The sequence below is a fragment of the Ostrea edulis genome, chromosome 9 (assembly GCF_947568905.1).
Source record: "Ostrea edulis chromosome 9, xbOstEdul1.1, whole genome shotgun sequence".
NCBI lineage: Eukaryota > Metazoa > Mollusca > Bivalvia > Ostreida > Ostreidae > Ostrea > Ostrea edulis.
In genome coordinates this window covers 21,215,823-21,230,417 of record NC_079172.1, presented here as the reverse complement: position 1 = coordinate 21,230,417, position 14,595 = coordinate 21,215,823, and the positions used below count along the sequence as shown (strand labels likewise).

At 36.8% G+C, this 14,595-nt stretch overlaps 1 long non-coding RNA gene across 2 annotated transcripts; it reads right to left on the bottom strand.

Annotated features, from left to right (window-relative positions):
• Positions 1-1,555: 1,555 nt before the first annotated feature.
• Positions 1,556-14,176, bottom strand: LOC125660012 (uncharacterized). Of its 2 annotated transcripts, XR_008798486.1 has the most exons (4): positions 8,195-14,176; positions 7,063-7,198; positions 3,498-3,983; positions 1,556-2,843 (listed from the first exon to the last, which is right to left on the bottom strand). It is a non-coding gene; the product is annotated as an uncharacterized LOC125660012 (long non-coding RNA). The 2 variants fall into 2 exon arrangements; XR_008798487.1 differs by lacking the exon at positions 7,063-7,198.
• Positions 14,177-14,595: the final 419 nt, after the last annotated feature.

The window sequence follows — 14,595 nt, the reverse complement described above, 5'->3', positions numbered from 1 at the left end:
CACTAGGCTCGGTACCTAGACTCTTATCGCATATAGTCAAATATTGAAAATAGGGGTAAATTGCCTTAAGACGGTACTTATACTTACCTTTTTGCGGTCAGATTTTATTAGGGGGTCAATGCCCCAAAATGCCCTGCTGTCACCTGAGTATTTGACGCCTCTGTGCCCCAAAACGGTGGCTATACTTACCCTTTTGAGGTCAGAACCTATTAGGGGTGTCAATGCCCGAAAATACCCTTTGGTCACCTGAGTGGCACAAGTCCTAGTTTAAGCGCTAGCCCCTGTACCTAAACCCCTGTCGAATATAGTCAAATAGTGAAAATAGGGTATATTTAGCGCCTCCGTGCTTCAAGACGGTGCCTATACTAACCCTTTTGAGGTCAGATCCTATTAGGGGGTCAATGCCCTAAAATTCTTTGTGGTTACCTGAGTGCCACAAATTTAGGCGCTAGGCGTAGTACCTAGACCTCTATTGCAAATAGTGATTATGGGGTATATTTGGCGCCTCCGTGCCCTAAAACGGTGTCTATACTTACCCTTTTGAGGTCAGATCCTATTAGGGGGTCAATCCACTAAAATGCCCAGTGGTCACCTGAGTGGTACAAATCCTAGTTTAAGCGCCGTACCTAGAACCCTATTGCGTAAACTCAGAGTGATTATAGGGTATATTTGGTACATCCGTGTCCCATAACGGTGCCTATACTTTTGAGGCCAGATCCTATTAGGGGGAGGTGAATACCCTAAAATGCCCGTGGTTTGTACGATTTACTGAATCGTTTGTACGATTTAAAAAGTCGTTTGTATGATTTAGAAAATCGTTTGTTCGATTTACCAAATTGTACAACCGATTTTTGAAATCGTACAAACTTTTCAAATCGTACAAACGATTTTCTAAATCGTACAAACTAGTTTTTAGATCGTACAAACGGTTTCCTAAATCGTACAGACGACTTTTCAAATCGTTTGTACGATTTATTTTTATTTTGTCTGCTAGGTTAAATTGGCACGAAAACGCCGTTGTAATCTGGTAATTTGGATGCCCAGAGCAGGGCTGAAAATATGTACCCGTATGTTGCTTAGTTAGTTATTTGGTCTACTCAGTAATAGTTGCTTATTGGGTCCAACATTTCTGATGTTTTGTGAACTTCACTTTTTACGATTGTATAAAATCACGTCCACTAGCTATATACATGTATTGCTTGGTACATATATCAATTTGGTTTACTATTTTTATACATATATGGATTAAAATTCAGACCACATAATAGGGCCCTGAAACTAATTGTTGAATCAGTTAAACAATTGGGTCACTATCGGTAATGGTTGATTATTGCATGCATTTCCGTTGTTTTGCTTGACCTTTTCTTCCATTGTTGAAATTCACCTCAACAAGCTATATATTGCTTGAAAAATAGATTTTGTAGAGATGGTTTTGCATTGTTTGCAACGATATGCTTTTGCTGTACATTTTCATATCAATTATTAAAAAGGTGTCCACACGTCACTATTATATATCTGATAATAAAATGAAAAGACAAAACAATTTACTAAACTGCATTGTAGCGCACCATGCGAGATGACACCTTTATTTATTTTAAGTACATATACACCACAAACAACACGTAATATAAAGCAATCATAGGCATTGTTTGACAAAACACACTCGTCATACTTATATTATTTCCAAAATACTATAAATGTGCTTCCCTCGCCGCCGAGGAAAAACCATAGATAAAACCACAACGTTTGTGAAAAACTATGGAAACCTGTGTGTCCGCGGCAATATAGTGCGAGGTAAACAAAATAAATGGCGGACCCTCATTTTTACAAAAAAGAAATTGCTGTTTTAATTCAAATATAACATAAAAAAATACTTGCTGTTCAAATAAAGGGGGGAAACTCTGGTAAGAGAAATCCAAATGGGTCGAAATTGTATCACAGTCTAGAGGGAACCACAAAGAAGCTACATAGCAAGATTCAGCTTGATATGTGAAAGAGAAATGAAATTAGAAGCAATAAACCACGAATGGACGGACATACAGACATCGCTGTACCATAATAAGTCCTGTCTAAAGACGGGCGTATAAAAAGTAAGGTAGATCTGTATAAGTTAAAAAGACTATTCAACCATGTAGATGTCTTCACAAGTTACTTAATTCAATAGTTCTCTTGTAAAAACAAAAACAAAAAAACAGATTCTCATTTCTTTAAAAATGGTGCTTAAGTATTTCACCAAATCTTAAGGTTACATAATGTAAAAGGATAAACATTTTCAAGATTTTTAACAATTGAATGGCTGAAGAGGGTACACAAATTCCAATGCAAAGGACTTTTTCCTGTCTGATAAATACTTAATTATAATAAACCCGAAAATGCTTAAACTGCATAAAAAACACGAAATTAGCCACAACACATGTACACCTACAAAACGTACATGTGTAAAAAACATAATACCATATTATATGAATACTTGTGTAACATTATTGTTCACCCATATCACATCTACAGAATTACATCTCTTCAAACAAGAGGAAAATGGACAATCAACGATTTTATATTTAATGAACATAGCCCTTATAAATTATCAAACCCAGGGGGAAACAGAGTTAAATCCTCTTGGGGAAAATCTCTGAAACTGGGCGAGATAATTTATATATGCAAAATCTCAATTTTATTTTGAAGTTTCAACATGTGTTCGTCTTGGTTGACGGCTAGAGAATGACCACGCTCGATACTACCCATCGAACCATTTATGCATAATGAACTGATTGGCTCGTTCATTCAAGCTTGACAAACATCTATAGAAAATATTGACACGGATCCGTTAATACAATATTTTTCTGCTCTGGTGGCAGGGGACAGTTTCTTTGGTTTCGAAACATGTGGATAGGGGGTATACACCAAAGTCAGATTATGACAGACTAATGAAAAATCATATTTCCCTTTTATGTCAATACTTGTATTTCATATTAGTGTAGTTAATAAATTATGACCCTAAATTACATGTAATCTATAAATACTGGTGCTGGTGCACAAAACATGCTCTGAGCAAGTTCCCCTTTTTTGCTTTGATTTTCCCTCATTTGGGCTAATCCGAACCACCCCCACACCATCACAGTACCAAACATGGGGATTTAGACACTGTGCACAATCAAGAACCCTATCTGCCCTTCTCAAAAATCTACCTCTCATATGGGGCCATCCACCTTCCCTCACAGCTACAGACCTTTTGCTAGACCCTGCATGTTTTCACCGGAATTTCTTCAGCAACTGACCACGTGTCTTAGTTTCGTATTTGCACCCATCTATATGCTAGGAATCATGGTGACACCTACATGTTGTATATCAACATTTTTACGAAGCACTCAGCTACATTTGACATGCATCCTAAAATTATTGTATACATTTTTACACATGTAATATCACTTCAAATACGGGGTAATTCCATTTTTTGAAAAAGTTGACCGGGCCTATAGTGCGAAACTGTCCCCTGCTACCTCTACTATCGAACCGCGGAAAAAAGTAAGCATTAACTGCACCTCAATCAAATCATTACTCAAATAAAACCAAAAACAGCAAATACATTTTGCTGATAGCCCGCAAAACGTAACTAGAAAATACAAAGATAGGTGGCACAGAAAGCAGTATAACGTAATAAATTTCGATGATAATAACTGGATAAAAAATCTAACAGAAGACAATGGGCAAATGCTGATCAGGACACTTCACCTTAGCGTAGACTAAATAATTCTCATAAGCCTGCAAAAGTCTTCTTTTGAAGTTTATCCTTGTTTTACGAACTTTTCCTAAAATGATGTTGTTCATTTTGGATCTTATTATCGCTTCTGACTGGTCACATAATGTTTTATGTTTTGTCTGTACATATCGAATTGCTTCGATGTACACATTCCATTTTTTAAATCTGAATCGCAAAGGTTTCCATTTTTACAGTTCATCTTCATCTGTCCATCTTCTTTTACAACCTAAAATCACAATTAAAGAATGTAACCAGAAATGTATAATAAATAAACTGCATACTTCTAAACAGGACAAGCACCTTTTTATCTGGGTTTAAAACATTGTTGTGACGTCAGTTCTTTGTCATGACAGTACTTTATTTTTCATACTGTACTGAACATAGTCCAGTATTATTAAGAGCAGGCCAATATTATGAGAAATACTGGACTGACAGTAAAAACCAGGAACAAAGACCACTCTTCGTTGTGCGAGAAAACATATTTATTATACATCAAATACAATATTCAAGGCGTGAAATATTCCAGTAAATTATACGAAATGAGTGTTTCATGTATAATCCGATTTTACCGTATATGAAATCGTTTAGGCACCACAGTTATAAATCCATGTCACAATCATTCATTTAAACACATGCACATTAAAATCGCAAATTCACTGTTACATCCCCGGCAGTGATGTTTATTTCTTTTTCTGATCCATAGGAAACACTTTCATTGAGCTTCACTTTCTTCGGCTCCGGCGGGGACACTGGACGGTTTCTGAATCAAATCGCTTACACTCTGTAATTGTTCCTCGGAGGTGCGTTTGTAGTTGCGAATCACAGATGACCTGTAACCACTTTTTTCCGCTATAAGTTGCTCGTCAACACCCGCAGCATATAGGCGTGTAGCGGCAGTAGCCCGAAGAGAGATTTGTAATCCTGCCTCTTTAACATTTTGGCCACAATCTATTGCAGTTGATGTACCCCGACTGGGACGTCGCACCATACATTCCCCTTAGGAGCGATTTTTGATCTGAGATAAAATGCATTGCATTTTCCACTTCTGGGGCTACAAATGATTAAAAATAAATTTGTATACAACAAAAATGAAACAAGCAAAATAAATAATGTGCAAAAAAATTCTTAATATATTTAGGAGAATCTGTAGAAATAATGAATAATCTTACCGCAAACTCATGTACTTTTCAATCATCTGAATCCATTTCTTCAAGGCACCCGGACTAAATGCTAAAAGAGGGCTGCGGCTTCTGTTTTTATACCAGTTATAGGCCTACGTGTCAGTATCATATCAGGGTTCCCAGAAAGGAATGTGGGAAACCAATGTTTTGTTTTTTCTAAAAGATTCTTTCCGAACACCCTTTACGTACCCTCATTCACCCCAAAAAAGAAAACCAGTTTTGTTGAGTACAGTCTTCAGACAATAGAAGCATTCGAATCGCTTTCCATGAAGAACAAAACCCTGTTTTGAGGAGTATCGTATTATGACAATTGAAATGATGAGCTAACAGTTTTTTGTGAATTAAAGACAAGAGTTGACCTTGTGTGCCATTAAAGTTTATGAATTCCTAATATATTAAAAACAAATAAGAAACGAAAAAGGTGTAAATATATTTGTCTATACCAATGATTATTTGTACGTGGTTTTTTTTTGTGTGCGTTTAAATGCATTTGTTTTTAGATAGAACAATGTTTTAAGTAAGATACAAGACTCCGATGGTCTATTGTGTCAGATACGGGACTGATCACTCGCCACTACGCGGCTCGTGTCAGTCCCGTATCTGACATAATAGACCATCTTCGTCTTGTATCCCTTACATAGTTTGAAACTATTTTGGTTTCAAACAAGAAAGTGCAACGCCACGACATATGGTAAGCCTATTATTTGATATCGCTTATCGTAAACAAATGAATGTGTGTAGAACAAAATCATGTCAACCTTGTTACAAAGTTAGCAATGATTTCTCTATTTCTAATGTTGATGTGGATCTCATATGCTGTAGTTATTTATCAGAAGTATATCATTCATGACACAAATGCCCAATCAGCAGTTTTTTTCATTGTATATTATGAAAGTTGAACAATGCCACTGCCTCATAAAACCTAAGATAAGGATTTGCCATATCATCTTGATTTGACTTCATGATATACATGTATCAATCAATGACAGTCCTAATCAAATTAAGAAAATTATCAACATTATCAGGACACTGGGAATTACGATTATCTCTGACATCACCATAGTACTAGAGAACCGCACAGAGTCATTAGAAATATGATTATTGAACAAAAGGCTCATGAACCATAATGCTCACCTTAGTAAATATGGCCCTTCTTGTTCTTAATCAGCAGATTCTTTTTCCTATTTAATCCTATGTAAAACTTCAATAGGCCATTGTAGCCCCACCTTACCCCCGGAGGTCATGATTTAAAATAAAATTGAATCTACATTACCGGAGTATGCTTCCATATGATTATTACTGATAATAGCTTTGCTGTACCTGGATAAAATATTTTTCCTATGTATTCATATGTAAAACTTTGAAGGTCCATTGTTACCCGGCACCCTACATGAAGGGGTCATAATTTGAACCAACTTGAATATACACTACCTCAGGCCTCAGAATAACAACTAAAATGGTCGAACTCAAAAATGTGTTTGGCGATAAAGAATAAAAGGATGATAGTCATCTGGCAACATAGTTTGTATCCCTTCCGATTCGCATAAATGTAGGAACTGTTTAATGAACGGGTTAACAATTGTGTGAAGTCTGTATTGTGAGAGAGTTTGACGAAAACACATGATCATTATAACTTCTTATTTGGTTTATTTTAAACGCTTAAGTGATTCAGATTAAACAGATTATGCACAATGAAAATTCTTAACGTCTAGTTGGTAGAGGACTCCAGATAAATCGGACAAGGAACACGACAGTTCCATTCGGAAACACAGTATGATGAAACGGCGAAGGAACATTAAGGTGACAGAGGAGTTTTTTGGTTCTTCAACATGTGGGAAGGGGGTATACATCTATTTAGTCAGGTTATGACAGGCTAATGAAAAATTTCTCAATATTTTTATTTCATGTTAGTGTAGTTATTAAATCAGGGCCCTAAATTAAATGTCATCCATACATGCAAGTGTTGCTGTACAAAACATTCTCTGACCAGGTGCCCCCTCCTTGCTTTGATTTTCTGTCATTTGGGCTAAATCTGCACCACCCCCACACCATCACAGTACCAAGCGAGGGGATATGGACCCTGTGCACAATCAAGAACCCTGTCTGACCTTCTTAAAAATCTACCTTTTATATGGGGCCATCCACCTTCCCTTTTCCTGGATCCTGCAGGTTTCAATCTGAATTTCTTCAGCTGCTGACCACGTGTCTTAGTTTCGCATTAGCACCCATGTGTATGCTAGGCATCATCATCTGGTGACACCTACATGTTGCATACATACTGTATCATTTTTTTTTCACTAAGCACTCGGCTAAACTTGAAATGTTTAAATATTTAATACTTCAAATGTGAGGTATCTCCATTTTTTAAGAAACTTGACTGGGCCTATAGTGCGAAACTGTCCCCTGCTACCTTTAAAAATCCAGAAATCCCTTTCATGGACTCCCTTTTTTTTTTTTTTTTATAGAAATTTGACTTGTTCCGAATGAAACTACACCAACCGGTCACGTCAATTGCCCTAAATGTGTTCGCAATAAACTTTTTAAAAACCCTACATCTCTTTGTCTGAATTGTTTGCATTTTTGAGTGCTGAGAGTGTTCATGGTAAGAGCCCTGTGCTCAACAAATTATATTACATGTAAATTGTATCTATGGTATAAGTGACCTATAATATGTAGTGCTAATATGCTGTACATGTAATTATGAGAACCTGTGTAGAAGATGGACTAAAGAAAGATGAAAGGACAGACCTGCTCTAAAAATCTAGAAAATTTCCAACTTCACTGCCTATATGTTTACCTACTCTACATGTATGGACCTGAAATATGCTCTGATTAAGTGACCGACTCTCCAACAAAACTTTCAATCCATGCCATCTTCATAAATTCTTTTCTAAACTCTCCTGATTGTGAAAACAAAAGTAGTATGCATAACAGCTAACGGTCAAAGGGAGGTAATTAACAAACAGACCAGAACTAGTGCTCTCACCCCAACTGATTAATATGCTTATCTGAAGGCCTGCCTCCGGGAAATGTGTTTTGAAAAGGTCAAGTAATGGACATCAATCTGTCTACATTAAGCACTTCCTTTATCTCTTGAACAATGTTTATAGAACATGATACCTCCCTAACTCACAACTCTAAAAATACAAGCATCTGCTCCATCTGCACAGTACTTGTAAGAAATTCAGCATGAGGACAACAAACACCTATTGAAGAAACCAAGGCAAAACACTAAACTATATCAAGCAGGACATACCTATTTCCCTCAACATTCCACAGTCTGAGCTGGTGCCCTCCGAGACACTGATGGACCTGCTGGTTCGAGTACAAGTGACCAAAACACAGAGAGGGACCGTCCAAGTCTTGACAAATACTGGGATGCTGTGTGAATGTCCACTGAAGATCTCATCTGCAACCTACCAAGCCTGTAAAATTATGTACATTTCTACATGGAATGACGAAGAGGAAATCAACAGCGAAGAAAACAGCATTGCTAACGTACATTCCTTAAGCCTACTTCTACAAAGTTCTACAGCTCACCAGTGTGCCAGACCTTCCATGACTATCTATATCTAAGAGGTTAGGACTATGTGTGACTGACAGAGCCATTTGCTTAAACTGTCATTTCCACTCACCAGACATGCAGCTCTACACAACTGTCAACTTGCATTTATAACCTGTTAATAGGTTTTCCTAAAATAATGTCTTTTTTATAGCAATGTTCTTTAAACTTTCTTATTACATGTAAAACTTATAAGGTACCAATTTTGATGCACCAGATGCGCATTTCGACAAATTATGTCTCTTCAGTGATGCTCAAGCCTAAATTTTGGAAATTCGAAATAACAATAAACTTTTAAGAGATAAAATGAAAAACCGAGTGCCAAAGACTGGAGTCAAATTCGTCTAAGGATCAGAGTTATGCTTGAGGAAGATATTCCTTAATTTTGAAATGAATTTCTGAATCTTATCACGGCAATTAAATATACATCCGTGTTTTCAAGTTAGTAACAGAGTACTTAGCTACTGGGCTGTAGTGCATCTCCGTGTTTGAATGATGCATGTATTTCATACGTGTATACATCTCTAAATTTTGAAACCCATGGGGGTGTGGCTACCTTAAACGCATAAGCAGGTGTGATCGGTCGACAGGAGATGCTTACTCCTCCTAGGCACCTGATCCCACCTCTGGTGTGTCCAGGGGTCCATGTTTGCCCAACTCTCTATTTTGCATTGCTTATAAGAGTTATGAGATTGATCACTGTTCGCTATCTTCACCTTTCATACAACGATTTCCCCATTTTGCTTTTTTGTTTTACATCCAGTCGAGAATTTTTAACTCATATTGAGACTTCAACAGCTATAGATGAAGTACTACAAATTTAGATCATAACACTCAGGACCGTAATGCTCATTGAGGGTTCTTTAACGTGCCAACGCCCGCCATGACACTGGACATCCGGGTTCACACTGCCGTGTATCCACGACGGTTGTGATGTATTTGGATGAGGTGAAAATGGTGAAATTCTTTGAAAGTAAGCTAGTTTACACTGAATACTTCAATGAAATACAACATGTTTTGTTGGTTTCTGCACTTTTAACAGAATGATGTAACAGGAATGCATTTTTTTTGTTGAAGATTCAGATGAAAGTTTTATTTCCAAATAACGTTCTGTTCATCGAACAGAGACTAAAGGAATGAAAAACTTGATTTAAGTGAAGGACTAGACATGAAATGGGCCATTTTGCAACTAAGGGGCAGTTTTTGGGAGTTGAACTATGTTCAATCTCCCTTGGTCATCACGCACTTTTCTGCGTAGTAATTTGTATTGATTTGTATAGTGGTCGTCAACGGGGGTTCTGTGTCAGCTGATTTACTCCTAGGTAAATCAACATAAACTATTATAAACATCCGCCATTAAATAATCCATGTAACTTTTCTGAATTAATCTAATTTTGATAATTGACATGTAAGTAAATGCAATGATATTGTATTCAAATCAATTTGAATACAAGATTTCGATCAAATTGATACTGATATACATAGAAAAATAAAAGATAAGGTTGAAAATTGTCGTTTGTAGCGCAGCGTCACCTATAAACATTGATAGGGAAACGAACGACAACTGCACACAAGACCTATTGACACCGTGGCGCGAAATATCGAATATGGTGCGAAACCTCAGAAAATTTACAAGAAATAACTCTACAACATTGTGTATGTGTATATATTTGGTTTTTTTTAATGTGATATAAAAAATGCTTGATGTTACATGTATATTGAATTAAAACACGTCATTCCCAGTCAACAACTTTCGATCGGGATCGGAATACGAAATAAAATTTCTTATATCTGGTTGCAAAGTGAAACTGCTTCATGCTTCAAGTTATTGAATTACGTAGTAATTGCACGTTACACATTAGAGAACTGTTCCTTTTAATAAAGAAAGTCACAAAATAGATACAAAATGAGTGTACCTTATTCATTACTGTTACCGAGCTTTCGTCGGCGAAAATCTCGAAATGGCGTGTTTCACTGCGCTTGATGACGGTAAGGTCCACATTTTCTACGTGAGTATTTTGATATTTGTTTATGAATTTTTTGCGCATACATGGTATGTCTCGGCTAGGAATAATGGAAACTTTCTCACCTATGTATGTAAAGACATATTAATCTCTATTTTTAAAAATGTAGAACACTTTTATCAAATGACAATGTTTGAAAACGCTTAGAGCCCCGATGTCAGAATTTCCTTTTCCAAGACATCAATATGTCAAATTCATTATCCTTTTCGAATAGTATGTACCATATTTTGTACCAGTTATCCATTTTGAATCCCCTATTACAATGGGATTTTGCTGCACTCTGTAATGTTTGAGTGGATGTCATGAGTGTGTGTCAAACAGAAATTTTAAGAGCATGGGATAAGGTGCTGCCATGTATTACTTCACTATCAAAGTTTAACCCAGTTGCCACAATGTTGAATTTATGCTGCAAAAAGGATTGGAAATTACTCTGGTCAAAACACATTGTTTATTTATCTACAGTTTATTTGTCTACAGATGAAAGAGACATGAGGATTCTCCCTCATAAACTGAAAAAAAAAATAGTTATGGATCTTGTACATGTATAGTTTATTAATCACTATAGATTTCCAGCATCACAAGTCTGATTCCACTATATGCTTCCCATACTGTCAGGTTCATTCACCCCCTGTTTGAGCCACAGTATAATATCCCAAATACCTTGGCAATGAATAACATTATTTGACTAGTGTTTCATTTTTAGCGGAGTTGCGATGAAGTCGAACTTGGCTTATGATCTGATGAAGTGCCTTTGGGCGGGCACGCATCAACATTTCATTTCCGCACCATAGCTCTTGAGCAAATTATAGGATCTCATTCAAACTTAGATGGATTGTCACCCTCAGTAAGATGAGGAAGCCTATCGATTTGGGGGTCACTAGGTCAAAAGCCAAGGTCACAGTGGCTATAAATAGACTGAAATTTGGAGAAAATTTTGTTTTCCGCACCATAGCTCTTGAACGAATCATACGATCTCAATCAAACTTAGATGGATTGTCACCCTCAGTAAGACCAGGAAGTCTATCGATTCTGGAGTTACTACGTCAAAGGTCAAGGTCACTGGCTATAAATACACTGAAATTTGGAGAAAATTTTGTTTTCCACACCATAGCTCTTGAACGAATTATAGGATCTCAATCAAACTTAGATCGATTGTCACCCTCAGTAAGACAAGAAGCCTATCGATTCCGGGGTCACAAGGTCAAAGTCACAGTGGCTATAAATAGACTGAAATTGGAGAAAATTTTGTTTTCTGCACTATAATTTTTTAACAAATTATAGGATCTCAATTAAACTTAGATGGATTATCGCCCTTGATGAGACAAAGAAGCCGCAGGGTTCGAAATTACCTCATGTCCGTAAGTCCGAGACTAGTAAAAAACGTGTCGGACTAGTAAACTCTCTATAGCACTAGTCTGTACGGACTAGTGAAAATCCGGAAATCAATCTTGAATTGGTTAAGATTTTAGCAAGATTTGTCTGAGTCTCTTAGATGTTTGAACTTATGGTCGATTACCTGCATGATTAAGTGTTTGCGTGACTATGACATCCTGATCTTTCAAACACATGGAGTGCGTTCGAAACCGCCATTCTTCGAACGAGCACAAATTCCTGCCGATTCCGAACTCCGAGTACGCATCACGAGAACAGATTCGAGGTGCAAGAACTGCAAGTAGTGTGATCTAAGAACAAGCACGTTTGTGCGCACATGTTCTCGTCATTCACGACTCAAACACAGGAGTTTGTAACACTATAGCTCATGGCTTGGTAAATCGAGTGAATTTTATTGACTTTATTGATAAAATTTCGAACTCCTGTGACTGTAAGAACTGAGCACGAAAACAATGGTAACGTCGATCTCGAACGCACTTATGGACATTTATAAAAGGATTAACTCGGAGGTTACTGTATGCTTCTGAAGATCTTGAATGCAAAATAAAGTATGGTGGTCTTTTTCTTCTGAAGGTGTCAGAAAATGAATTGCTTGCAACTGTGATGTGTTTGGTTTCATTAAATACTCTTGAATAAAATGATTATTTAATGATATACTGGATGGACTAGTGAAATGCTTTGCGGACTAGTGAACATCAATAGTGACTAGTCCGTACGGACTAGTGCTTGAAAAAGTGAATTTCGAACCCTGAAGCCTATTGATTTTGGTCAAGGGTTAAAGGTCAAGGTCAAAGGATTTAAGTCGGCTGAAATTTATGTACGCAAAATTTTGCTCCCTGCTTGATAATTCTTGCAAACTTTTCTGCCGGTTTCCTTTATGCCCATTCCTTGCGCAACTCGGTTTGTGCATCTCCGATGCCGGACGATTTTTAATTTTTTTGCATTTCATTTATTTTGAGTTATTATACAATTATTTACCATTCCATTGATCCTCTACAGGACTGTAGTATACTCAGGTGACAGTTTAGCATATTGGACTACCTTTTCAAGTAATGAATCCTTAGATTAGCTACAACTAGGATTAAACTTGAATGTATATATACACGGGAAAAAACTTCGTCATAACTGCAAGGCATTGATAACCATATTGATTTGAATGTTTGGACATTAATATGTGGTCACATTTATCATGAGAATATAAAGGGGTGAAATTCTAGAAAACAACAACACAACTTCAGTTACTCGAGGAGCGTTGTGGCCCATGGGCCTTCCATTATCCATGTTTGCTGTTGTAACGCTTTGAAAAACAACAACAGTTGATTTGTATCTAAAATCATGATAATATTCAGTCATTTATCCCCCTACCCTTCCAGTGCTATCTGTTCTAACTGAATTTCCACAATGTTCAACTCCCATGAGTACTTTCAGTACTTTGATTATCTTTATCACTAATTTTGTAACTCTGACATTGATCCACAAAAGTGTAAAATAACTGTTTCAATCGACGACACGCTAAACAAACGGAACATGTTGGATGACTATGTTTACCTGATTAGGTACGGTTTGGATTATTTTGTGATACGGTTTGGATTATTTTGTGATACGGTTTGGATTATTTTGTGATACGGTTTGGATGATAGTGGTTTTCACAAATTAAACAGATTCTGTGTTAAAAAAGAATTGAATTGTTATTGTAAGGATTCGTCCCAAAATGTCGATAGTATCAGTTCATATGATAATATGGTAGAATGTTTCGTCGATGAATACAGGTAGGAGTGGATCCAGGAATTTTGTGGGGGTGGGTGATTACCATTTTTGGTTACAATAGGGGTTCCATCCTCAAAATACAGCATTTGTATCCCTTTTTTAGCCAAATTTTCTGACACCCCCCCCCCTTTAGATCCGCCATTGATAGGAGAGTTTCCAGTCATTGCCGGAATCTACTCACATACTGCAGTCAATCATATGGAGAAATTCTTACCATTTGGCTAATGCGTGCCGCCATCTTGGAATTCGAACTATCAGTCATTACGTAAAGAAATTAATAGAAAACAGGAGATGTTTGTAAATCATATATGCCCCTCATGGTGCAAAATTGAAAAGGGTTATACGTATGCATCATTTAATGGATAGTAGTTTGACTCTTAAACTTTGACCATGTGACCTCAAAATCAAGAGGGTAATCTACTCCTTGGGATGTACCAGTGTACCTAGTTTGATGTCCGTCAAGCAATGGGTTCTCAAAATATTGAGTGGACAGTCTTCCTATGTCCAGAGTAGATTGACCCGTGACCTTTCACCTTTAGTCCTGAATAACAATAGGGGTCCTCTTCCTCATAACCAACCCATTAATGACACGAAGTCTTCCCCCCCCCCCCCTCTCTCTCTCTCATTTTATAAAAAGTTTGTTAATGCAAGTCTTTAATCCTTTTCCTACTTTAATATTTGTGTTATACATGTTTTCTTAAACACATTTGTACAAATACATATATAGAGTTAATTTCCTGAAAAATTATTTATGAAGCCACCAATATGTGATTAATATTGACAGGGATAATAAATTTTCGTTAAGTTAGTTTTGCCGTTTTACGGTAAAGCGTATTAAATTTTATATACACATGCATCGTCCGACGATGGTATATGGCAATCTACCATTGTATTGAATGTATGGTTCAATAA